Source organism: Triticum dicoccoides, chromosome 5B (assembly GCF_002162155.2).
Source record: "Triticum dicoccoides isolate Atlit2015 ecotype Zavitan chromosome 5B, WEW_v2.0, whole genome shotgun sequence".
NCBI lineage: Eukaryota > Viridiplantae > Streptophyta > Magnoliopsida > Poales > Poaceae > Triticum > Triticum dicoccoides.
The window spans coordinates 340,666,039-340,693,030 of NC_041389.1; positions in this window are offsets into that span (position 1 = coordinate 340,666,039).

Sequence of the window (26,992 nt, forward strand, 5' to 3'; positions counted from 1 at the left end):
AAAAAGATATATCCTGTTATTATTAGTGCTAACCTTTTAGAGCATGAACAAAGAAATTATTGAAAACTCTGAAGAAGCACCGTGCTGCTATTGGATATACTCTTGATGATCTTAAGGGCATTAGTCCCACTCTATGCCAACACAAAATAAAAATGGAGAAAGACGCTAAACCAGTTGTTGATCACCAACGACGGTTAAATTCTAAGATGAAAGAAGTGGTAAGGAAAGAAATACTAAAGCTTCTAGAGGCAGGTATAATTTATCCTGCTGCTGATAGGCAGTGGGTGAGTCCTGTCCATTGTGTCCCTAAGAAGGGAGGTATTACTGTTGTTCCTAATGATAAAGATGAATTGATCCCACAAAGAATTGTTACAGGTTATAGAATGGTAATTGATTTACACAAATTAAATAAAGCTACTAAAAAGGATCATTACCCTTTACCTTTTATTGATCGAATGCTAGAAAGATTATCCAAACATACCCATTTTTTCTTTCTAGATGATTATTCTGGTTTCTCTCAAATACCTGTGTCAAAAGAGGATCAAGAAAAGACCACTTTTACTTGTCCTTTTGGTACGTTTGCTTATAGACGTATGCCTTTTGGTTTATGTAATGCACCTGCTACCTTTCAAAGATGCATGATGGCTATATTCTCTGACTTTTGTGAAAAGATTGTTGAGGTTTTCATGGATGATTTCTCCGTTTACAGAACTTCTTTTGATGATTGCTTGAGCAACCTTGATCGAGTTTTGCAGAGATGTGAAGAAACTAACCTTGTCTTGAATTGGGAGAAGTGCCACTTTATGGTTAATGAAGGTATTGTCTTGGGGCATAAAATTTCTGAAAGAGGTATTGAAGTTGATAAAGCTAAAGTTGATGCTATTGAAAAGATGCCGTGTCCCAAGGACATTAAAGGTATAAGAAGTTTCCTTGGTTATGCTGGTTTTTATAGGAGGTTCATTAAGGACTTCTCAAAAATTTCTAGGCCTCTGACTAATCTCTTACAAAAAGATATTCCTTTTGTCTTTGATGATGATTGTGCAGAAGCATTTGAAATACTTAAGAAAGCTTTGATTTCTACACCTATTGTTCAGCCACCTGATTAGAATTTACCCTTTGAAATCATGTGTGATGCTAGTGATTATGTTGTAGGTGCTGTTCTAGGGCAAAGAGTTGATAAGAAATTAAATGTTATCCAATATGCTAGTAAAACTCTAGACAGTGCCCAAAGAAATATGCTACTACTGAAAAAGAATTTTTAGCAGTTGTTTTTGCTTGTGATAAGTTCAGACCTTACATTGTTGATTCTAAAGTAACTGTTCACACTGATCATGCTGCTATTAAATGTCTTATGGAAAAGAAAGATGCTAAACCTAGACTTATTAGATGGGTTCCCCTGCTACAAGAATTTGATTTGCATATTATTGATAGGAAGGGAGCTGAGAACCCCGTTGCAAACAACTTGTCTAGGTTAGAGAATGTTCTTGATGACCCACTACCTATTGATGATAGCTTTCCTGATGAACAATTAGCTGTCATAAATGCTTCTCGCACTGCACCATGGTATGCTGATTATGCTAATTACATTGTTGCTAAATTTATACCACCTAATTTCACATACCAGCAAAAGAAAAAGTTTTTTCTATGATTTAAGACATTACTTCTGGGATGACCCACATCTTTATAAAGAAGGAGTAGATGGTGTTATTAGACGTTGTATACCTGAGCATGAACAGGAACAGATCCTACGCAAGTGTCACTCTGAAGCTTATGGAGGACACCACGCTGGAGATAGAACTACGCATAAGGTATTGCAATCCGGTTTTTATTGGCCTACTCTCTTCAAAGATGCCCGTAAGTTTGTACTATCTTGTGATGAATGTCAAAGAATTGGTAATATTAGTAGACATCAAGAAATGCCTATGAATTATTCACTTGTTATTGAACCATTTGATGTTTGAGGCTTTGATTATATGGGACCGTTTCCTTCCTCTAATGGGTATACACATATTTTAGTTGCTGTTGATTACGTTCCTAAGTGGGTAGAAGCTATCCCAACTAGTAGTGCTGATCATAACACCTCTATTAAGATGCTTAAAGAAATTATTTTTCTGAGGTTTGGAGTCCCTAGATATTTAATGACTGATGGTGGTTCACATTTTATTCATGGTGCTTTTCGTAAAATGCTTGCTAAGTATGATGTTAATCATAGAATTGCATCTCCGTATCACCCACAGTCTAGTGGTCAAGTAGAATTGAGTAACAGAGAGCTCAAATTAATTTTGCAAAAGACTGTTAATAGATCTAGAAAGAATTGGTCCAAGAAACTTGATGATGCATTATGGGCCTATAGAACTGCATATAAAAATCCTATGGGTATGTCTCCGTATAAAATGGTTTATGGAAAAGCATGTCACTTACCTCTCGAACTAGAACATAAGGCATATTGGGCCATTAAAGAGCTCAATTATGATTCCAAACTTGCCGGTGAGAAGAGGTTATTTGACATTAGCTCACTTGATGAATGGAGAACCCAGGCTTATGAGAATGTCAAACTGTTTAAAGAAAACGCTAAAAGATGGCATGACAAAAGGATACAAAAGCGTGAGTTTAATGTAGGTGATTATGTGTTTCTATTCAACTCTCGTTTAAGGTTTTTTGCAGGAAAACTTCTCTCTAAATGTGAAGGTCCTTACGTTATTGAGGAGCTCTATCGTTCCGGTGCCATAAAATCAACAACTTCGAAGGCACAAATCCGAAGGTGGTGAACGGTCAAAGAATCAAACATTATATTTCAGGCAATCCTTTAAATGTTGAAACCAATGTTATTGAAGCCGTAACCCCGGAGGAATACATAAGAGACACTTTCCAGAGCGTTTTAGACTCCGAAAAGGAATAGGTATGTGGTACGGTAAGTAAGCCGACTCCAAAACAGTTCTAATGGCAATTTTTCTCCATTTTCCGGGAAGGACACGAGGCTTCCATGAGGGTGGAGTGCGCGCCCTACCCCCTGGGCACGCCCCCTGCCTCGTGGGCACCTCGGGTGCTCTCCGGACTCTGTTTTCTTGCATGATACTTCTTTCGGTCGGTAAGGATTCATTATATAATCTCCCGAAGGTTTTGACCACCGTACCACACAAATATCCTCTGTTTTTGTTTCAAGCTGTTTTCTGCTAGAGTTGTCAAGGCGAGGCATCATGTCGTCCCCCTCCTCCAACAATGGTGACAACGATGCTTGTCTAATGAAGATAGAGCTGAAGAGGGAAGAACCCATGGAGATCAACAAGGATGATGGGATCAAGAAGGCCACAGAGGATCAAGCCCCGACAGCAGAAGAAGAAGACATCCTTCCACTTGATCACAATCTTCTTACCCCAACTGAGATCGAAGCCTTCAAGATGATTGAGTTAGCTCGTATACAAAACAAGTATCTCACATGTGAAAATATTTTGTTGAAGGAGCATATCATCTCACTCAAGGGTAATATCCGCAAATTGGAGGATCTCCTACGCTCGATGTGCGACTATCCATCATCACCACCGTCTTCTTCACCAGCAAAAGAGATATAATCACATGGGTATGGGAACTCCCCTTGGCAACTGCCAAGCTTGGGGGAGTTGCCCCGGTATCGTATCACCATCACACTCCTATCTTTACCGTTTTTCTTAGTTCGATCCTTTTGGTAATATCTTGATCTAGTAGAATAAAGTTTTAGTATGATTTAGTTTTGAGTTTTGCCTTATGATCCTTCTATGTAATCGAGTCCGTGAGCTATATATAATAAAGATTAGTGTTGAGTCAAGGGCTTGATTATTTTGCTATGATCTTGAGGGAATAAAAGAAAAAGAAAGAATAAAAAGAAATAACGAGATCATATTGATCTTGTAGAGAGTAATGACTTCACATATAAAGAGTATGATGGATAAAAGTTGTTGAGAGTTGACAAACATAGTTTTGGTCATCGTTGCAATTAATAGGAAGTAAGAAAGAAAGAGAGGTTTTCACATATAAATATACTATCTTGGACATCTTTTATGATTGTGAGCACTCATTAAAGTATGATAAGCTAAAGAGTTGATGTTGAACAAGGAAGACAACGTAATGGGTTATGTTTTCTTATATCCGAAATAAAGAATATTGTCATGGATCATCCAACATGTTGAGCTTGCCTTTCCCCCTCATGCTAGCCAAATTCTTTGCACCAAGTAGAGATACTACTTGTGCTTCTAAATATCCTTAAACCTAGTTTTGCCATGAGAGTCCACCATATCTACCTATGGATTGAGTAAGATCCTTCAAGTAAGTTGTCATGTTGCATGCAATAAAAATTGCTCACTAAATATGTATGATTTATTAGTGTGGAGAAAATAAGCTTTATACGAACTTGTGATGTGGAAGAAATAAAAGCGACAGACTGCATAATAAAGGTCCATATCACAAGTGGCAATATAAAGTGCCGTTCTTTTGCATTAAGATTTCGTGCATCCAACCATAAAAGCACATGACAAGTCTGCTTCCCTCTGCGAAAGGCCTATCTTTTACTTTTGTCTTATTCCTTATGCAGGAGTCATGGTGATCTTCACCTTTCCTTTTTACATTTTATCCTTTGGCAAGCACCTTGTGTTGGAAAGATCCTCATATATACATATATCCAATTGGATGTAAGTTGGCATGAATTATTATTGTTGACATTACCCTTGAGGTAAAAGGTTGGGAGGCAACACTATAAGCCCCTATCTTTCTCTGTGTCCGATTAAAACTCCATACCCATAAGTATTGCGTGAGTGTTAGCAGTTGTGAAAGACTATATGATAGTTGAGTATGTGGACTTGCTGAAAAGCTCTTATATTGACTCTTTCCGATGTTATGATAAATTGCAATTGTCTCAATGACCGAGATTATAGTTTGTTGGTTCTCAATGAATTTTCCGATTCATACTTTACATGGTGAATAGATTATTACTTGAGCATAAGAGATCATATGACAATATCCATATATGTTGCTGTTGTAAGAATGATCATGATGCCCTCATGTCCGTATTTTATTTTATCGACACCTCTACCTCTAAACATGTGGACATATTTAGCGTTATCGGCTTCCGCTTGAGGACAAGCGATGTCTAAGCTTGGGGGAGTTGATACATCCATTTTGCATCATGCGTTTATATCTAAATTTATTGCATTATGGGCTGTTATTACACGTTATGTCACAATACTTATGCCTATTCTCCCTTATTTTACAAGGTTTACATGAAGAGGGAGAATGCCGGCAGCTGGAATTCCGGGCTGGAAAAGGAGCAGATATTAGAGACCTATTCTGCACAGCTCCAAAAGTCCTGAAACTTCATGGAAGTTATTTTTGGAATTAATAAAAATACTGGCAAAAGAAAGTACCAGAGGGGGCCCACACCCTGGCCACGAGGGTGGGGGTGCGCCCCCTACCTCATGGGCCCCCTGGCAGGCCTCCGGTGCCCATCTTCTGCTATATGAAGTCTTGCGTCCGAGAAAAAATCATAAGAAAGCTTTCGGGAAGAAACTCCGCCGCCACAAGGCGGAACCTTGGCGGAACCAATCTAGGGCTCCGGCAGAGCTATTCTGCCAGGGAAACTTCCCTCCGTGAGGGGGAAATCATCTCCATCGTCATCACCAACAATCCTCTCATCGGGAGGGGGTCAATCTCCATCAACATCTTCACTAGCACCATGTCCTCTCAAACCCTAGTTCATCTATTGTATCCAATCTTTGTCCCAAAGCCTCAGATTGGTACCTGTGGGTTGCTAGTAGTGTTGATTACTCCTTGTAGTTGATGCTAGTTGGTTTATTTGGTGGAAGATCATATGTTCAGATCCTTTATGCATATTAATACCCCTCTGATTATGAACATGAATATGATTTGTGAGTAGTTACGTTTGTTCCTGAGGACATGGGACAAGTCTTGCTATAAGTAGTCATGTGAATTTGGTATTCGTTCAATATTTTGATGAGATGTATGTTGTCTCTCCTCTAGTGGTGTTATGTGAATGTCGACTACATGGCACTTCACCATTGTTTGGGCCTAGAGGAAGGCATTGGGAAGTAATAAGTATATGATGGGTTGCTAGAGTGACAGAAGCTTAAACCCTAGTTTATGCGTTGCTTCGTAAGGGGATGATTTGGATCCACATGTTTCATGCTATGGTTAGGTTTACCTTAATACTTTTGTTGTAGTTGAGGATGCTTGCAATAGAAGTTAATCATAAGTGGGATGCTTGTCCAAGAAAGGGCAGCACCCAAGCACCGGTCCACCCACATACCAAATTATCAAAGTAACGAACGTGAATCATATGAGCGTGATGAAAACTAGCTTGACGATAATTCCCATGTGTCCTCGGGAGCGCTTTTCTCTATATAAGAGTTTGTCTAGGCTTGTCCTTTGCTACAAAAAGGACTGGGCCATCTTTCTGCACCTTATTTACTTTCATTACTTGTTACCCATTACAAATTACCTTATCACAAAACTATCTGTTACCGATAATTTCAGTGCTTGCAGAGAATACCTTGCTGAAAACCGCTTATCATTTCCTTCTGCTCCTCGTTGGGTTCGACACTCTTACTTATCGAAAGGACTACGATAGATCCCCTATACTTGTGGGTCATCAAGCTCCAGATGTTGAAACATTAGGAGGAACCATTTTTTTGGCTTGTAATAACGAGGCACTTGCTTGCGTACTGCCATGACGCTGGTGGGTCCCTATTGTCATCCTCTCCACATACAATCATCTCCTTGTTCCTCTCGGTTGTTGAGGACGTTGACAACACAAGAGGGTGGTGCACCGCACACGACGAGCGAACCAAGGCCGAGGACGACGGGCGAGGCCTCGGACGGAATGAACAGGAGCCGTGGAAGATGCGCCGGTCCAATCATAGGTGGAGGGGAGTACGAGGGTTGACTGGTTCGGGTGCGGGTGCGTGTTGGGGCTGACGTCGCCGGAGAATAACAGGACGTGTGGGGAAATAGAGGGAGGGACTGGCCAACGTTGGAGGGTACGGTAGGGCGGCGGAGGCGCAGCCAGCCATGGGAGGTGGGAGCAGGCGGAGCCGACGGGGTGTTTTGGTTTGGGCGGGTGGAGGAAGAAGACAAGAGATAGAAGATACACGACAGATGTTGGATGTCAACCCAATGGCTGGTAGGCAGAATCGTTTGTTGACTAGCTAGTAAGTCGACACCACCTTGGATAGGCTATTTCCTCGCGGGTCCCAAATGTCATAATCCAAATCTGTCATGGTCATGCAGCCTTTCTATGAAAATTTACAGCCCATTTGGTGTGCTAGTTCGAAATAAGTTTGTTGGTGCTGGTGGGGGCTAACCACTTGGCTTCTGTAATGCAGAGTGAGCTCAAGCAGCCGGCGAGAGTGATGTTATTTCCCTTGGTTGGGATTTGTTACAATATTTCACTCTAAATTAAACGAATGGCAAGACATTTGCCTTGTTTCAAAGAAAATATGACAGTCACAGCCGAGTTGAAAAGGGCAAGAACATCTAACTCCAGCTACAAACTGTACAAAAGCACGAGGATTTAATTGTTCATCAGGTTTAGACAAAACTCAGGTTGAAAAGGGCAACAACATCTAAGTCCAGCATTGTTTTCGGCAGTCACTGTCAAATGGATCGGTCAGGTCCATAGAATGAACATCCTCGGTCGTAAAATTTACTGGCTTATGACCACAATATGTTGTAAATAGAAGCCCGACATGTTCAGAAGCTCTTTTGCCCACCTGAAACTCCTTTTTTTGCTCTTCGATATACCCATCAGTCAAAACAATGCTGCTGATAAACTTAAGCCTGATGGATAATAGTAACCACACATTCAGCAGGAAGAATGTGTCAAATCTAGAGTTTGCATGGTTGGCTACATATCGTTCTAGCGTTATTGTCTTCAATCGAATGTCACGAGAAGTGAGAAAATCTCGGTGCTTACGAATCCACCGATTGGTTATAACTTTCTTACCCCGTCATGTTGCCTAAATAGACATGAAGATTGAAAACAGTTAAGGTCTAAAAAAGAGTGTGGAAAGAGCAACAACTGAACGGTTAATTCTAGTACACTATATGCGGGCTTCCAATGTGCGTGAAATTATCACCTTTATATACAACTTCTCCAGACATGGAAAGCATTGCAGCAAGCCAATAATCTTGTTCAGATCAAAACTATTCATTTGGATATATAAGATCTTGACGGAATCTAGCACCATTAATAGGCTATCCATGGTGAAACTCTTCATAGAGCATAGAACATAATATTAGTACAAAATGTGTACTCCGAGATGATATATAACTTATGCGCAGAAATTTAAAATGTGGCTTATGGTTACAAGTGTAGATGATAATATAAAGTACCTGAAGAACTCTGAAGCCAAACACCATATTGAAATGAGCACAGAGATCATGTATTACACCCAAGGTCTCCAGTTTAGGCATAGAGAGGACGGTTATTTGCGACGGTGAATAACTAGAATCAAGGATCAACCTTTGAAGTGAAGGGGCATCTTGGATGATGAGCCGCCTTTCGTCAAAAGAAATTCCAATTCTTATAAGGTTAGGCGACTTTATTTGGAGATAAACGATTCTAACTGTGAAAACAAGCACCAAGCACTCCAGGGCAGGGCAACTGGAGTGGATGATGTTGTGCAATGAGGCCTCCGATAAGCGAACCCGCACAAGTGAAAGTTTCTTAAGAAATGGGAGTCAAAGGTTTAGTACCAGATTGTCTGGTAGGTAGCACAGCGCAAAGGTGGTGGTGTGGAGAGAGGAGGAAAACCACGAGATGGACATCAGTGCTGAGGGCACAGGTAGATGGCGTTGGGTATCTGGTAGGTGATTTCCAGGGGAATAGTAGAACTCAAGCAGCTGTAGTTCTGTGAATTCAGGGGATTTCAGCCAAGCGTCCACCGTGCAGGGCATGGTATGCTTGCTCAGGTAGTATGACGGGATCCAGAGGCTTTGAACGGAGCCCTAGTGGGAGGAGATGATAGCTTTGGGGATTTCGAAATCATTGAAGAGAGATAGAAGATGACCGTTGAGATTAAGGGGCACGAGACGCCATAGAGGGCGCCACCGAATTGAGAGAACTTGGGTGCGGCAACAATCTTTGGTGGGGAGAAGCGAGATGATCTCCCCAAGGACGGCGTTTGGGAGATCACTGATGCGTTCCACCCAAGATTCTATGGGTTCCTGGGATCCGGTGGGGGAGGGGTCGCCGCTTCTCCCCGTGCTGCCGGGTGCGGGATCCACAACAGGCGTCGTCGCTGGCGGGAGCCTCATCTTCTTGGCGCTGGGGTCATCCAACTCCATTTTCCTCGAGGGCGTCGCGTCGCACTCACGGATTTGAGCAGAGTAACGAATGCCGGTCCTAGTTGTAGTGTGAGTGAAGAAGAAGGGGAGCTGGGGTTTTTCTATAGTAGTGAGGAAGAAGGGGAGCTGGGGTTTTCTGTAGGAGTGAGGTGACGAATTTGGGGGTATGAGTGGAGCAGTTGACGTGAGGTGGGTGGGAGTGAGGAGGAAGAAGAGAACCCAAGTTTTTTTCGGGGGAGGTGTGCTGGGTGTGGGTAGCGCCTCTCATTAAGTAAATATATGGGCTTTTGAATTGATTTTATTATTTACTAGGGTGGATGGGCTGTTTTGTCTTGGGCCCAGAGAAACAATTACTACTAGTACAGTGGAGACACTCTTCAGCTACCAGAAAAACAATTACTACTAGTACAGTGGATACACTACCACTTCTGGCTCCTCCTAGGTCATCGAAATGTCTCCCTCTACTGAATGCTGTTTTACTTTTGTTCACCGACATGCGGGCCATGCCGCGCGCGGGCCCAAATGCCATCCACCAAATTAGAAGGCAGTATGCAGGCGGAGATCCACCCCGGTAGTAGCGCGGCAGTAACGAGCCATCATATCACAAAACCCCACCTCCCCGCGGTCTAAATTTGACGGACGAAGCAACCATCATTTCACTCTTCACTGAATCCCCTTCTCCCTCACCGTCTTCAAGAAAGCCAACACTCACATCTGCCACTATTCTTCTCTCCCAACGAAGGGAAGGTAAGCGGATCCGTGATATTGGTATATTTTCGTTCAGAGAAAAAGAAGAACTTCTGCAAAGCAGTAACCGATCCTCACTCTTTTTTTGTTTCATTGTCATTGCGATTGTGTTTTCCTTTTAGTGGTCTCCTAGTATCCGTCAGTTTCATGATGGACCAAGGAGAACCAGGCAAAGATCTGCCGATATTGGAGCAGACACGGGAGGCTAATCCCCACGAGACAGAGAGCTCCCAGAAGATGGAGGCAACCACCGAGCTGACCCCAGATACGCTCACGGCCACCACTGAGATGGTCAATGCCCCGTTTGAGGTTACAACAACTGTGGCACTGCATGAGCAGTTTCCCCCCTTCGAGGATGTGTCCCCCCCCCCCGCTGAGCTGCCCAAGGTGATTTTCTTCTTTGCCGATCTCGATTGTGGTTTTTCATCTAAGTATGTGGTGATGAATAATGCAAAATTTTATTAGCTTCGATGCCATGCTATACATAGTGGTTTAAATAACTTGTGTTTCTTATACTGGAAAGTAATTCAGAATTTGTTTCTGTTTCAATTAGAGCCCTGATGCAGACAAGGATTGTGTGGTTGTACATGTCACTCGCTATGAGGCGTATGACCTGAATATACGCACTGGGAAAATAGAGTTCTTAGGCTGTTGGATCCTGGAAGCCATTTGCGCTTATATCGATGTCGAGTTGTATTCCAGCCTCACTGTTGTCAGGCGTGTTTTCCAGCGTGTACTGAAGCACACGAAGTTGAAAGCTACTCCTTCGTTTGTGAGGCATATTGTTCTTGTCAAGCTTACGCAAGAAGATGACGTGGCATGCCTCCACAAACAAGTTTATGAGTGGCAAGGCCACAAGGTTATGTTCATGAAGGTTCACAGGATTGAGCTGCTGCCGGACGTCCTAGATGATGTTCATGGCAAGGTCCGTATTGTGTCCATCCCAACTTAGATCGAAGCATGGAATAGTTGCCCCAGCTAGTGTTTAATACTAGTTTGGATTGTGTCTACTTATCCGAACCTTGCCTACTATCGAGCCTGTCAGCGTTTTGGGAATGGGGGTCCCCAGATTTTCCTGCCCGCGGCCCATGGCGTGGCTCTGCGGGTAGGCCCGTACGGCCCATCTTCATCGACAAGGCATCCAAGACCCTCGCGAGGGGCCAAGCCTCACGAGGCGGACGACGCAAGACCTCCTCGGGAGCGACCTAGCCAGCTTAGCTTGCGCAGAGCGAAGAGTTCAAGGCAGGGCAAACCTCACGAGGTTCTTGTGATGTGAGCCATGACGATCGAGACCAGGCGGGCGCCAGCGCGCGCAGCGTCCTTGTTTCCCCTTTGGTGCTAAGGGGGCAAGCACAGGCGTGGAGTACCAAGGCATCAAGCAAAGGTTTCCATATCGGTGCAACGAGACCAAGACCATGAGGACATCAAGACGGAGGTCACCATGGAGCCCAAGGAAGCGTCACCACCAAAGCCTTTTGCAGGCAAAGACTACTTTTGTCAGGATAAGCTGTACTAGCCGTCCCCTTTCAAATTGGCCGTTATTGGCTCCCTTCCCACTCAATATTTGGGAAGAGGACCAGGGCCTCTATAAATAGGCTAGCCACCACAGTAGGAGGAGATGGAATCTTGTGCCAACCCCTTAGCCACGCATAAGCACAAGAACACCTCAACCTCAGGAGGCTGTTCTTCCCTTTGTACTGTTCATCATCAGCCCAAGAGGCAGTCCACCACCACACACTGGATTAGGGTATTACACCACAACGGTGGCCCGAACCAGTATAAATCCCTGTGTCCTTTGTGTTGCGAGTTCGTCGAGTTCGTCCGCGAGATCTTAGCGAAGCCATGACGTATATCGGTAGGGGGAAAGCTTTGCGTGCACCCCAGAGTTCGAACCTTAAGGGTTTTGCCTGGAACCCGAGATCCGACATTTGGCGCGCCAGGTAGGGGTGCACCGTAGCCTTCCATCCGTCGATCCGCTACGCCCTCATGGCAGGTGCCTCACTCTCAGCTCCCACAGCGCACGCCGACAACGGGGCCCGGGGGTCCCGAACCCTGGCCCCCGCCCTGCGACAGGTGCGGTGGCCGCCCAAGTTCAAGCCGGAGATGCCGCCACGCTACGACGGCGTGGTGGACCCGTCAGCTTTCCTGCTGGCATACGAGGAGGCCGTCCTCAAGGCTGGAGGCAACGACAAGGTCATGGCCAACTGGCTTCCCATGGCCCTCGCCGGCGAGCCGCGCGCTTGGCTCTTCAACCTCCCCGGGTCCACGGTGACGTCTTGGGAGGAGCTGCGCAATCCCTTCATAGTGCCTACGCGGCGCCAGTGCACCACGCAGTCGTGGCGCTGCTAGGCGGCTCTCAAGCAGCGCCCTCAGATCACCATGTCAAGCCGTTCCTCCGGGCTAGGCTGCGCCTGAGGCCGACATCACCTTCATCTCGGAAGACCACACCGTCACCACCGCCGGCTCGGGCAGGCTCCCGATGCTCTGCACGCCCACCATCTGCAACGTGGTCGTCACGAAGACTCTCTTCGATGGCGGCGCCGACCTCAACTTGCTCTCCGTGGAGGCCTTCAGCCTCCTTCACGTGCCGCTCGAGCGGCTAAGCCTCAGCAAGCCTTTTTCAGGAGTTGGTGGCGGCGCCACCTGTTCCCTGGGGCAGATCCGCCTCCCCGTCACCTTCAGCACGCGCGACAACTACCGCACCGAGCTGGTCGACTTCGACATCGCCCGCATCGGCCTCCCATACAACGCCATCCTCGGGTACCCGGCGTTAGCCCAGTTCATGGCAGCGACCCATCCGGCCTACAACCTCATGAAGATGCCTGGGAGCAAGGGCGTCCTCACCGTCAGGGGGGACGCCAAGGAGGCCCTGGCAGCGCTCAAGTTCACCCTCAAGACCGCCGTGGCGGCGTAGCCCGCCGATGTAGGCACCTCCGAGCCCAAGGGAGCTGCGCCAACCAAGAAGAAGCAGTTGTTCACACAAGACAAGGTGGAAACCAAGCAGGTGCCGGTCGACGAGGACGGGTCCTCAGGAGCCACCTTTACCATAGGTGCCGGCCTCGACCCAAGCCAAGAGGAAACATTGGTGAAGTTCTTGCGCACAAACAAGGATATATTTGCGTGGGAGCCCAATCAGCTGGTGGGGGTCCCGAGAGAGGTGATCCAGCATCACCTAAGGGTATGCCCCAATGTGCACCCTGTGAAGCAGCGGGCGAGGCGGCAGTCCATAGTGAAGCAGGCCTTCATCGTCCAAGAGACCCGAAATTTGGAGGCGGTGGGTGCCATTCGCGAAGTTCGGTACCCCGAATGGCCAGCGAACCCCGTCGTAGTCCCGAAGAAAGGCGGGAAAGAGCGAATGTACGTCGACTTCACCAACCTCAACAAGGCCTGCCCCCAAGATCCGTTCCCGCTTCCATGCATTGACCAGATCGTCGACTCCACCGCCGAGTACGACCTGCTATGCTTCCTGGATGCGTTCTCAGGGTATCACCAGATCAAGATGGTGGTGGAAGATGTAGAGAAGACAGCCTTCCTGACCCCGTGTGGGGTGTACTGTTACACCTGCATGCCCTTCGGACTGCGCAAGGCAGGCGCAACCTTTCAGCGGTTGATGCACATCGCCTTAGGGCAGTAGCTCGGGAGAAACGTGAAGGCCTACGTCGACGACATCGTGGTGAAGTCTCGGGAGGCGAGACCCCTGATCCAAGATCTGGAGGAAACCTTCGCGCGCCTGCGCCAGGTGAACTTGCGACTCAACCCGGAGAAGTGTGTGTTTGGTGTCCCTTCCGGCAAGCTGCTGGGATTTCTCGTGTCCCATAGGGGAATCGAGGCGAACCCGGAAAAGATCAAGGCCATTGAGGACATGAGCCCACCACAGACCCTCAAGGAGATGCAGAAGCTGGCAGGCCGGGTAACTGCGTTGGGACTCTTCATCTCCAAGCCGGGAGAGCGCATTCGAGTGGACCTCGGAGGCCGACCAAGCTTTTCAAGACCTCAAGAGATACCTGACCAGCCCTCCGGTGATGGTGGCGCCTCAACCTCTCGAACCTCTAGTACTCTACCGTGCCGCCACCCCGTACTCCGCCAGCGCTACGCTGGTGGCGGTTCGAGAAGAGCACCGAGCCAAGGAGCCAAGGACGCGCCACGCCAAGCTATGCCACCAACCGAGGCAACACCAGATCAGGAAGACACCGCAAGAGCTGCGGTAGTACCAACAGGAGACCAAGCTCAGCAGGACAAAGTTGTCGAGACCCCGGCAAGCGTCCAGGCGTCTGGAGTCCCACCACCTCAGGAGGCGCCCCAGCCTCCGCAAGACACGAGCCTCACCAATGCGCTAGCTCTCGTCGAGCACCCAGTGTATTTCATCAGCACGGTGCTGCAGGACGTGAGGGCACGATATCCCATGCCTCAGAAGCTCTTGCTCGCGCTCTTGGTGGCCTCACGGAAGTTGCGGCACTACTTCCAGGGCCACCCCATCAAGGTCGTCTCAGCCTACCTGCTGGAGAGGGTGCTCAGAAGTCCCAACTCTGCTGGAAGGGTCGCTGAGTGGAACATCGAGCTGCAGGCATTCCAGTTGGAGTTCAGCACTACCAGGGTTATCAAAGGAGCCGCACTTGCTGATTTCAGCACTACCAGGGTTATCCCAGTGCTTGAAGTAGGCGAGGACCGATCCACCTCACCGGGGAGTGAAGCGCCGGACGGTTGGGTCATGTATTTCGATGGCGCCTTCGCGCACCAAGGCGCGGGGGCTGGAGCGGTACTCATCTCGCCCACTCAGGACAATCTCTACTACGCCATGCAGCTCTACTTCCAGCAGGGTGAGAAGGTCTCCAACAACATCGCTGAATACGAAGGCCTCATAGTTGGCTTGAAGGCCGCGACAGCTCTGGGACTGAAGCGCTTCACCGTTAAGGGCGACTCGTAGCTCCTCGTCAACTTCTCCAACAAGGTATATGAGCCAAAGGACGAGCACATGGAGGCATACCTCACGGAGGTGCGCAAGATGGAGAAGCGGTTCTTGGGCCTGGAGCTGTAGCACGTGCCCCGGGGCACCAACAAGGAAGCTGATGACATCGCCAAGAGGGCGTCCAAGCGGCAGCCCCAAGAGCCCGGTGTATTTGAGGAATGACTCTTCAAGCCATCAGCGACGCCACCACTTTCAAGCACAACTCAACCTTGGGAGGAGCTTCCACAGCCGCCAGCCACAGGAGCCCCAGCCTGTGGCCCGACCTCGGGAGCGTGCCTGCTCTTGGCGCTCGAGCCCTAAGAGGGATGCTCGACCAAGGAATTCAAGGAGTACCTGATGCAAGGGATGCTGCCAGAGAAAGAGGAGGACGTGGAGCGCGTGGCCCGACAGGCCACGGCATTCTGCATTCAGGACGGTGAGTTATAGAGGAAGCGGCCCAATGATGTTTCACTGCGTTGCATTTCCAAAGACCAGGGGAAGGAATTGCTATCTGACATACACGGTTGGGACTGCGGGCATCACTCGTCATCACGGACCCTCGTCGGCAAGGTATTCTGCAGCGGATTCTACTGGCCCACAACGCTTAATGACGCGGCCGAGCTGGTGAAGTCCTGTGAAGCCTGCCAGTTCCATGCCAAGCAGATCCATCAGCCAGCTCAAGGCCTCCAGACCATCCCGCTCACATGGCCATTTGTGGTCTGGGGGCTGGACATCTTGGTCCCGTTCCCTCGAGCGCCTGGGGGCTACCGCTACCTCTACGTCGCCATCGACAAGTTCACCAAGTGGGCAGAAGTGGAATCCGTCCGCACTGTCCCAGCGGGCTCCGCGGTCAAGTTCATCAAGGGTCTCATGAGCCGCTTCAGGGTTCCCAACCGCATCATCACCGACAACGGCTCACAGTTCACTAGTAACCTCTTCAAAACATATTGTGCTAACCTTGGAACGCAGATCTGCTACGCTTCGGTGGCGCACCCCAGGAGCAACGGTCAGGCCGAACGCACCAATGCAGAGGTCCTGAGGGGCCTCAAGACCAGGACCTTCAAGAAGAAGCTCGAGGCCTGCGGCAGGGGCTGGCACGACGAGCTCCAGTCCGTGCTGTGGTCCATCCGCACCACCGCCACCAAGCCAACGGGCGAGACCCCGTTCTTCCTCGTCTACGGAGCCGAAGCGCTCCTCCCTCACGAGGTCAAGCATCACTCCGCATGGGTCCTGGCGTTTGATGAAATGCAGTAGGACGCCGCACGGGGGATGGACCTCGTGCTGGGGGAGGAGCGCCGCCACGAAGCTGCGCTGAGGGCGGCAAGGTACCAGCAGGCGTTACGGAGATACCACTACCGCAACATCCGCTCCAGGACGCTCGAGGTGGGTGACCTCGTCCTGAGAAGGGTCCTCTCCAGGGAAGGGCTGCACAAGCTCTCGCCCATGTGGGGGGCCCCGTTCAAGGTCGCCCATGTCTCCAGGCCTGGTGCCGCGCGCCTGGAGACGCAGGACGGGGTACCCATCCAGAACGCCTGGAATATCCAGCACCTCCGGAGGTTCTACCCATGAAGAAAGGCCCAGTGCCTGTGAAGAAAGGCCCAATGCCTGTGAAGAAAGGCCCAGTGCCTGTGAAGAAGGCCCGGTGCCTGTGAAGAATCGCCGCCCATGACACTCTCACGTAATAATGAGTGGGGCTGTACACGGCCCGGAGTCTCAGGAGTGCCGCCCTCGGGCCTCAGGGGCTCCCTCCCACGTCTTAGTGGCAGCACTTAGCTCCGCGCTGGTGAGAAGACTTGAAGACTAGACTAGGTGCCGGACGTGGATTTTCATTTGCTTTCCGTAGTTGGCTCGCTTCCTTTTTAATTGAAATTTGCTTCCGGTGTTCCTTGCTGGTTTGGTTTTGTCGCCTTTTACCGCTGTTTCCGGCTCTAACCTAACCTGCTCTCTCCCTCGCATACCTTGCGAGGGGGCTAGACAGGCGCCCTTGCGAGCGTTGTCCCCTTCTCACGAGCGTTTTTCCTTTCTTCTGCCTTTCGTCTATTTTTTCACGAGGCACCCTCGTTCGAGTCTACAAGCTAGCGCACCTTCCCTAATCCGTGCCCCACGGGTACCGCGATAAAAGGCGTTGGGTCAAGGCTCGGGTAAACGATAAGCCTCTTGGTGAGCCTCCAAAAACAAAATTTTGCAGTTCTTAAGCGCTCACCGAGTCAAGGAAGACCTTGGCAGGCACCGGAAAACAAGTGCATCGTGAGGAAGAGGCTGCCTCGAATGTACCAAGCTAAGTTATCCCTACGCAAAACAATGGCACAACATAGAAACATCAAACATAGCATGACGATTGAGAAATCATAGTTCGATACATGCCCCTTCAGGGCCCATACTGGTTTCTTTTGATGCAGGAAAGAAAGGGAGAACAAAACAAAAGCGGCGCCTGCCCCTACAGCGGCCCACGAGGGTAGGCTCCTGGCGCTGTCCTGAGCTCAGCCGGACCCCTCCTCGCGCTTCACGGAGGCGCGACGGCGAGACGACCAGCCGCCACCGTGGCGGTGGTCCGGCCTCTTCTTCGGCGGAAGCGGCCCTGGGTCATCACCGGGAGCCTTTCCATTCTCTTTGGCGGAGAACCTTTGGATTGGCACCATTGGAGTTGCTATTAGCAGTGGGGTGGAGGAGGAAGAAGCATGCAGATGGGAAGAGATGAGCGACGGGGGCTCTGCCCCTTCCTCATTTATAGCGAGAGAAGGCCAACCAGCGCCCCCACGATCACAGGTAATGATGGTTTTCCTTGCATGGCACAGGGACTTGTCAAGTCGGGCAGTTGCCGAGGCAGCGTGGGGAAGCGAAGACGCCCACGTCCAATCAACCGCCACGCGTCGACCAAGGCCGCAGGCTTTTGGGGCCCGCGGCGCTCCGCACTTGACCTTTGGCTTCGCCTCGAAGCCAAGCCCGAGCGCGCCTTGGGCCCGGGGGCTACTGTCGGCGTTCTGGAAAAAGGGGTCCCCAGACTTGCCTGCCCGCAGCCCATGGCATGGCTCTGCGGGTAGGCCCTTACGACCCATCTTTATCGACAAGGCATCCAAGACCCTCGCGAGGGGCCAAGCCTCGCGAGACGGACGACGCAAGACCTCCTCGGGAGCGACCTAGCCAGGTTAGCTCATGAGGAGCGAAGAGTTCAAGGCAGGGCAAACCTCATGAGGTTCTCGTGATGTGAGCCATGACGATCGAGACCAGGCGGGCGCCAGCGCGCGCAACGTCCTTGTTTCGCCTTTGGTGCTAAGGGGGCAAGCACAGGCGCAGAGTACCGAGGCATCAAGCAAAGGTTTCCATATCGGTGCAACGAGACCAAGACCATGAGGACAGCAAGATGGAGGTCACCATGGAGCCCAAGGAAGCTTCACCACCAGAGCCTTTTGCAGGCGAAGACTACTTTTGTCAGGATAAGCTGTACTAGCTGTCCCCTTTCAAATTGGCCGTTGTTGGCTCCCTTCCCGCTTAATATTTGGGAAGAGGACCAGTGCCTCTATAAATAGGCTAGCCACCACAATAGGAGGAGATGGAATCTTGAGCCAAACCCTTAGCCACGCACAATTACAAGAACACCTCAACCTCAGGAGGCTGTTCTTCCCTATCTACTGTTCATCATCAGCCCAAGAGGCAGTCCACCACCACACACTGGATTAGGGTATTACACCACAACGGTGGCCCGAACCAGTATAAATCCATGTATCCTTTGTGTTGCAAGTTCGTCGAGTTCGTCCGCAAGATCTTAGCGAAGCCAGGGCGGAGATCGGTAGGGGGAAAGCTTCGCGCGCACCCCAGAGTTCGAACCTTAAGGGCTTTGCCAGAACCCGAGATCCGACTGAGCCCTCTGGGGCTAGTACTCTGTTTGAATCCGTCTATGGGAACTGCTGCTACTTTTGTGTATCCGTGAATCATGTGAGAACCATCGTAATTGTTGCCGAAACTGATGCGTCCTCACTAGTTTTTTCATGAATATGGCATGGTAAGACATTAGTTGTCACGGTTTAACATACGAGCAGTGTGTGTTTTATGAAATAGAGTACTCGTTCGAGAACTGTGCGCCGACGTATACATAAGTACTTGTAAACACTATTGGTGCTACCCCACTTGTAACCAGTTGTGCAAAACACGGCACATTGGCTCAACTCACTTCAACACTAGGCTATCGACCAGCTAACAATCAATAGTATGATGTCTGACATATAGGCAACTACGTATCTTAGTACAGTGGTTCATGCAGTTAACTGAGGCTACAATGTAAATTCCAAACGTTCACACGCTAGTCCAACGTTCATGTGGAACACCCACATTAAACTCGGCTTCATAAAAAACTTGAAAAGCATAAGTTAAGAAATTTTATACATCTCAATGATTCATAGAACATAACAAACATATACTAGTTCACAGCAAAAGATAAAGTTGTGAGAAGGTTTACCAATCAAGAAAAAACAAGCAAGGCTTCTCTGAGCAAAGGGCCTCCCGGCAGGTTTACATTTCCTGGAGTTCACTCTGGTTTTCTCTTGTTGCCACCATCCAGGGTTAGGTTCTCTCATTCCAAAATAACCAATTATAATTGTGTTCTCAGCTGGAATGCTGAACTAAACCATGTAGTGTACTGACAAGGTGAAATTCTTGTGGATTCCACTAAATTTAAGCACCACTATTTGCAAAAATAAGCAGACCACAATGCCTCTTGTCCGCGCACCTGTCCCAAAAACCTCCGTGCAGTCGTGCCAGCTAGTCCTCGGTCCATGGATCAACTCGTAGAAAGTGCATTCCGGACTAGGATGCAGTTGTTTTTGCTCGTCCCTGCACTGCAATCAGGAAGTAGAACGTACGGATCAACTTCTTTTAGATTGCGTTATTCATTCTACCTAGTTAGTACAAATGTAGGAATACCTGGAACACTGGAGGTTAGAGGACGACAGCTAGGAATAGCCATCTCATTTTGTGCAGTTGTACTAAAACTGAGGTGTGTACTTTTGATTGTGCCGATAGAAACGATATGGAGACAGACATCCCGGTTTGCGCAAATACAAAATAGGGTTATTTAAACAGTGACATATATTTGCAGTGGCGTATGATTAACAACATTATCTATTGTGTTATAATTGGCACTAGATTGACAGTATGAAAGTGCCCTTAAGTAAGTAGCATCACATCACATCAACACTGCCACTAGATTAACATGCAGAACTATAGCATTAGTATTACTGTCATGAGAGTAGCACATGGTCATATTACAAAAAAAGACACATCCGTGACATTTTGGGCCAAACGAAATTTTGTCCTGTCATACTTATCATTTTTTTGCCCGTAATATGGACGTACTTCCTTGCGTGCGAAGATGTAGCTGGTGGGTCCCAGCAGTCGGGGGTAAACATTTTTTTTTCACGAAATACGGTGGCCCGTCTGGTGGGTCCCTGCTGTCAGGTGGAGGAATAATTATTTTCCGTGTAATAAGGAGGCACTTCCTTGCCGCGGCCGTGGACCTAGCTGTCAACTTCTCGATGTACAGTACTCTTCCGATGGAAGTCGGTCGTTGATCACATTGACCACGCCGCACCGAGAGCACCAAGGCGGTGGACGACGACGAGGCCTAGGAAGGGGACGACGCGGAGCCGGGGAAGACACGGCAGTGGATGCCCACGCGGAGAGGAGTATGAGCGTTCGCTGGTTCGGCTACGGTGTGAGGATGCCGTCACCGCAGGGCCTGGCCAGCGGTGGGAGTGGTAGGGGGAGGTGAGGCCTTCATGGCAGCACAACCGGCCACGAGAGGCAGGAGCAGGTGGCACGACCGGCGCTGCTTTGGGCAGCTGGAGCAAGAAGACCAGAGGTTAAAGAATCACAACGGCCGTTGGATGGACATCCTACGGTCACTGGAGCTAGAATCATTCATATTGACTAAGTTGACAAAGCCCTTGGTACGCGTCAACTTAGTAGGCCCACAGGTCAGCCTCCGAAACGGTGCACCCCACATGTCAGGGGGAGGAATCATTTTTTGTGCGGATGAAGCTAGAATATCCGGGATTGAAGAAGAAGCACGACATCCGTTGGATGGACATCCAACGGACACTGCTGCTAGAACCGTGTGTTGACTATAAGTTGACAAAGCCTTGCATATGCATCAACTTAGTAGGACCACAAGTGTGTGGCAGAGAACTTATAGCCCGTTTGCGATTTTTAAGTATGTACAACCCATTTTTGAATTCTAATAGAATTTACTACAACCCATTTACAGTTGGTTAAAAGTACAACCCATTTTCTAGCTAGGACAACGATTAATAATTTCAACCAACCGTTGAAAACAGAATTCAATAATATTTCCCACATTTTGATGGGATCCAAAATATTTTTATCCTGAAATTTCTAGTCAGATTAAATACAATTTCAATATAAATTTGTATTACGTTAAAAATCCAACGAAACATTGCGCGCGCAAGAATTAATGAAATTAAAATTTTCAAAATCCAGAAATATTATTTTATAAAGGAATTTGCATGTTTGGTGCATTTTTTATAGTTACTGCCCAGTTCTTATAATTATATCTTATTTATTATTTCTTAAAGCCCATTTTCTTGGTAAGCCTAATGCATCCCTCCTAGGAAAGATTTACAGCCCAGTGGGGCGGAGAATAACAAGTTGACCTTGCCTCGGTATTCCTAAAAAAAAGTATAGCTGGGCTAGCCATTTTCAGCTTGAAAAAAAATAATATCTGGGCTGGATATCTGGTCTGGGCTAGACGGGCCACAGCCCGCCCAGTTAATACCCTGCTCTCCTCTGAACAACAACGAAAACATCGCTAAAGAAAAACTCTGCAGTGCTCACACCTCAAAAAGACAAATACTGCTCGAGCTGCTTGGTCCCAGCTGTCGCCGCTCCTTGTGCAATTCTCTCGTTTATTGACTACATAGGTTGACAATGGTGTGGGACCGTGATGTCAGGAAACCAGGAGGAAGCAAAAAATATTATAGTTGTATATAATAAGGAGGCACTTGCATACGTGCGGCTATGGCCCTGGTGGGTCCCCACTGTCATCCTATCCAAGTAAAGTCATCTCCTCATTCCTCATGTCGTTGACCACGTTGACAACGCGAGACGGCGGCACCACGGCGAGCGCAACAACTCAAAGGACGAAGGAGAGGGCCTCGCGGGCCCTATAGATGGTCTGATACAGCGCCTGCTGCTCATTCGGGAAGCCAGGATCATAGGGCCACATGTCCGCGACGGCATTGTCGTTCTCTTGTTCACATGTGCTCGTTGAGGAGACGGAGGTTGCATCACAGGTCCTCCTGCGCTGGTAGCTCTTCCGCCATTAGGGCGTCAAAGTGGGCCACACCTGCTCTATGGTGAACACGGCATGAACCGGCTTGGACAGTGGTGTCGGCCCTTGGTCGGAAGCTACGTACATCATCTGATTGTTGTCGCTTAGCTCGGTGAGCTCGCCGGCGAGCCAGCATGTCCTGGCTGCTGGACTGACCCGCTGCCAAGCACGTGTCTGACTGCCCTGGCCCACCCAGACCGCCTCCCTCGCCCGCGCACGCTTTCCGCCCAAAACGGTCAGCGCCGCCCGCCCTGCTTCCTGGTACAGGCGATTGCTCCGCCTTCAAACGATGCAACTGCCATCCGTCCGTCTGTTTGCCGCCCACATTAATGGTACGCGGTTGCCGAGGCGGGTACTTCGGCGCCACATGCCCGTCCCTTCGCCGCCCACCATTGCTATATAAACTGCTGCGCCGGCCATAGCCGCAGTCATCCGCCTCCTTTCCCTTTCTCCTGTCCACACCACTACTCCCACCATGGCTTCCTCGCGCTCCAGCGCTCTTCGGGACGGGCGGACGACGAACCACAAGGAGATGGCAGCCATTCTTGCCGACTGGATGGGCGGCAGGCAGGCAGAGGATGACGATGTCCCAATGGAGAACATGGTAGTCGACGATCCGACGCCAACCCCCGCCTGCGCGCCATCCTCGCCGGTGCATTGCACCATGACCATCGGCGAGGCCCGTGCCCAATACATGGACACGGTGAGGTAGAAGCGTCAGGAGCAGTTCCGGGAGGCGCAGGCCGACGCCACCTACAACCACCATCTCCCCCAGGAGCACCTGAAGGCGGAGGAGCATATCTCCGTGGAGCGGGCGGAGCAGGAGGCGCTGCTCAACTCATACCGCTCCGCCCGCGAGGGCCGCCTCGAGCGCTGGCGGTACCGCATGCGGGTGGCGGAGGCTGCGGCCGCCTATAAAGAGGATGATGAAGCGGGCGAGATGCTGTTTGGCGAGACCGAGGACGAGGCAGAGGACAATGCTGGCTCCGACGAATCCCTGCTCCGCTGGCATCGATGAGTCCCTGCTCCGCTGAGGCCCCATGGCGCCAACAACGAGGCAGAGGACACCGCCGGCTCCGCTGAGGCCCTACAGCACGAACAGCGAGGCAGAGGACACCGCCGGCTCCGCCGAGGCCCCACCCACCAACAACGAGGCAGAGGACATCGCCGGCTCAACCGAGGCCCCACCCTACCGGCAATGAGGGGGTTGATTTCCCCCGCTCCGCCGAGGCGCCGCCCCGCCGGCAACGAGACAGAGGACATCGCCGGCTTCGTCGAGGCCCTGTTCCGCTGCCAATGAGGCCGCACCACAAAGAAAACGAGGGAGAGTAGAACACGGTAGGTCGCCGCCGCTCGGGTCCAAGTAAGGCCACCGCTGCTACCCTTCGGTTGAAGCCAAGCTAGGCGGGTTGACCATTGACGGCCTTAGCTTCTTGGCGGCGACGTGGAGTCGGAGAGCTATGTTGGAGAAGGACGCTGCTTCAGTTACTGAACTGCAGGTGTAGTTGGGTCACTGGCATGTCGGCCCAAGAGGCATCTGGCCCACATGTAAGTGATGCAACTGCACCTGCTATTATGTCACTGAAGCTCAGTCCGCTGGAGAAGAAGCTTCTGTTCGGCTCAGCCGGACACGGGTGCTACGGTTAATTAATTATACCTCCAGCGCACCCCTTTTTAGTTGAAGAATGTATGAAATGTAATTAAATCCAGCATGTTTATATGAAATTCGGCAGTGTATGAATGAATTTAGTTTGATTTGTTTGAATTCTTGTATCACTGGCATTGGATGAACGTGCAAATCAATACGTACATTATTCCCAGGGTGATCACCTCGTTTGCAGCATTTTCACATATTCTCCCTCTGGTCCTTTTTAGTCTGCATATAAGTTTTGTCTGAAGTCAAAGTATCTCTGCTTTGACCAATCTTACAGAAAAAGTATCATCATTCACAATGTAAAATCAACTGACTTGAAAGAAATCTAATATGCCAAGTAAAAAGGAACAAAGGGAGTACAAAATTTAGCGTTCCTATACATTGCAATCAACACACAGGCCTAGTGATTCATAGAGAACATTCAAAACAATCGATGATTATGCATCTTAGCGATTCACATGTCAGAGCCAATATTTACTTCACAACTAAAGAATAAAGAAAAATCGATAGATGCTGCTAACAGCAAAGGGTGTCCCATTCTAAAATATCAAACACATGTCTTCTTGCTAACATCAATGAGCAAAATTTGACAAGGTTGTCCCATTCCGAAATGTCAAATGCGTGTTCTTTTGCGTACATCAATGAGCAAACTTTGACAAGGTTTTCCCATTCCAAAATATCAAATGCCTACGATTGTGGAAAGCATTGCTTAGAGCTTATGAACAAGTTTTCAGCGCAAAGGATACAAACGAGCGAGTTTCATTCAAATACTACATCTCTAGTACATTCATTCGCGACAAGGCGGGCTCCGGCAAGAACTTCCTTGTAGTAGTTCTCGGGCTTGCGATGGTCCTTCCCCTGCGGCGGCCCGTCCTTCACCAGCTTCTCTCCGTCCAGCTTACCCCAGTGTACCCTTACACGGGCAAGGGCCCTCCGGGCACCTTCAATGCAGGCGGAGCGCTTGACGACCTCAAGCTGTGGACAGGCCTCCACCAGCCGCCGCACTAGCCCGAAATAGCTCCCAGGCAGGGCCTCTCCAGGCCACAGTCGAACTAGTAAGCCCTTCATGGCCTGTTCGGCCGCCTTGTGGAGCTCGACCAGCTGTTTCAGCTGATCGCTCAAGGGCACAGGGTGTCCGGCCTCAGAATACTGAGACCAGAACACACTCTCCGTCGAGCTGCCCTCTTCAGCTCGGTAGAACGCGGCGGCGTCGGATGCGCTGCGGGGAAGATCGGCGAACGCCCCTGGAGAACTCCGGATTCGGGTAAGTAATAGGTAGTTTACTTTGATATTCCTACTTTGCATTAAGAATGCCTTACCCGCTGCTATCTTTTTCACCTCCTCCAACTCTTGGAGGGCCTTTTGGGCTTCGGCCTTGGCATCCTTGGCAGATTCAATGGCCGACGCGAGCTCGGAGGCTTGCGCTTTTGACTCAAGCTCCAAACTCTCATGTTTTTTCATGAGAGCCTGCAGCTCTTGCTGCACCTCGCCGACCTGAACCCCGAGCCTTTCTCGCTTAGCCCGCTCCTCGGCCGTTTTCTTTCCGGCCTCAGCCAGCGCCTGCTTCAGGGTTGCCACCTCGGTTGTGGCCCCTACAATAAGCAGTACAATCCTGTTATCTCTTTTTGCAGTCAAGCCTCTCTATAGGCACCTTTTTTTTATTTTTTAGGGTATTTCTTACCTTCTTTCTCCTCGAGCTGCCGTTTGGCAAGGCCGAGCTCTTGCTCGGACCGCCCGAGGTCCTTCTTAAGGACATCCACCCGCGCAATCAGTGCGGCGGTGGACAGCAGCGAAGCCTGCATACGCATATTTGACTCTTTTTGTTAGACTCCTGCGAAAATTACTAGATCCTCTATTCGGCTTTTCTTTCCGAACACCGAACAGAGCATCAGGGGCTACTGTCTATGTGGTAAATAATTTGACATATTTATGTTTACATGGAAGCCTGTTACAAGGCTAGCGCAAGCTTCAGTCAGTCCGATTTTGGCGGACTGAACCCTTTGGATCACCGTACTCATAACAGTACGGTGCTCCTCGTCGATGGCGGCGCCCTCAAGCACCTCCAGCAGATTGTCCGGCGCCTCTGGTTGGACGGAGGTCGCCGGCTCAGACGGCTTACTCCTCTTGGTAGGAGTTCGCCCACCGCGGACCGGGACTGTCGAGTCCGGCGCGGTGTCCGGCACAAAGCCGGACTTGGAGCCCTGGGGGGTTTCATCCCCTTTACTCCTGGGGTCCGGAGGATTGCCTTGCGGCTCCTCCAGGACCATCTCCTCCTGCCCTGAAGCTTGGCGAGGCACCACTTCGGCGTTGTCTGCCCCGCTGGGAGAGACAGTGGGCGAAACAGAGTTCACGTCCGACGAATCCAGGGAGCCGCTCGACGAATCGTTGAGTCCGGCCCGGGGCGGGCTGCATAAATTACGTTCGACATTAGGGAAAGCCGCGCATTAGAAAATATCATGAGTCACTCTGGTATGTAAATACTTACGATATCGCCGGACGCTTGGTTCTGTCCAGCCACTCCTCTCCGCCCTCTTCGGCGTCGTGGGAGTAGTCCAGCGGAGGGGTCTTCCTTTTCCTCGACCCCTCGGCCTCCCCCGTTGGGGTGGCCTTCTTCTTCTTTTCTCCCCTCACTGTGGGGGAGAGCTTCCTTTCTCCTCCTCCTCGTTTTCACGAGAGGAGGGCATCGCAGACTCGTCAGATGACGAGCTCGACACCACCACGTTGTGGGAACTCTTTCGAGTCCCGATGGTTTTCTTCTTCTTGACCTTCTTCTCCGGCACCACATAAGGCGCCGGAGCCAGCTGCTTCACTAGGAGAGCTGGGGCTGGGTCTTCGGGCAAGGGAGCCGGACAGTTAATTGGTCCGGCTACCTTCAGCCAAGCCTGTTAAAGGTAAGGGAGTTTAGATCCCGCACAGAGTCAAAACTGTGAAAAGAAAAGAGCTTAGTATCCTGTAAAAGGTGAAGATAGCTTAC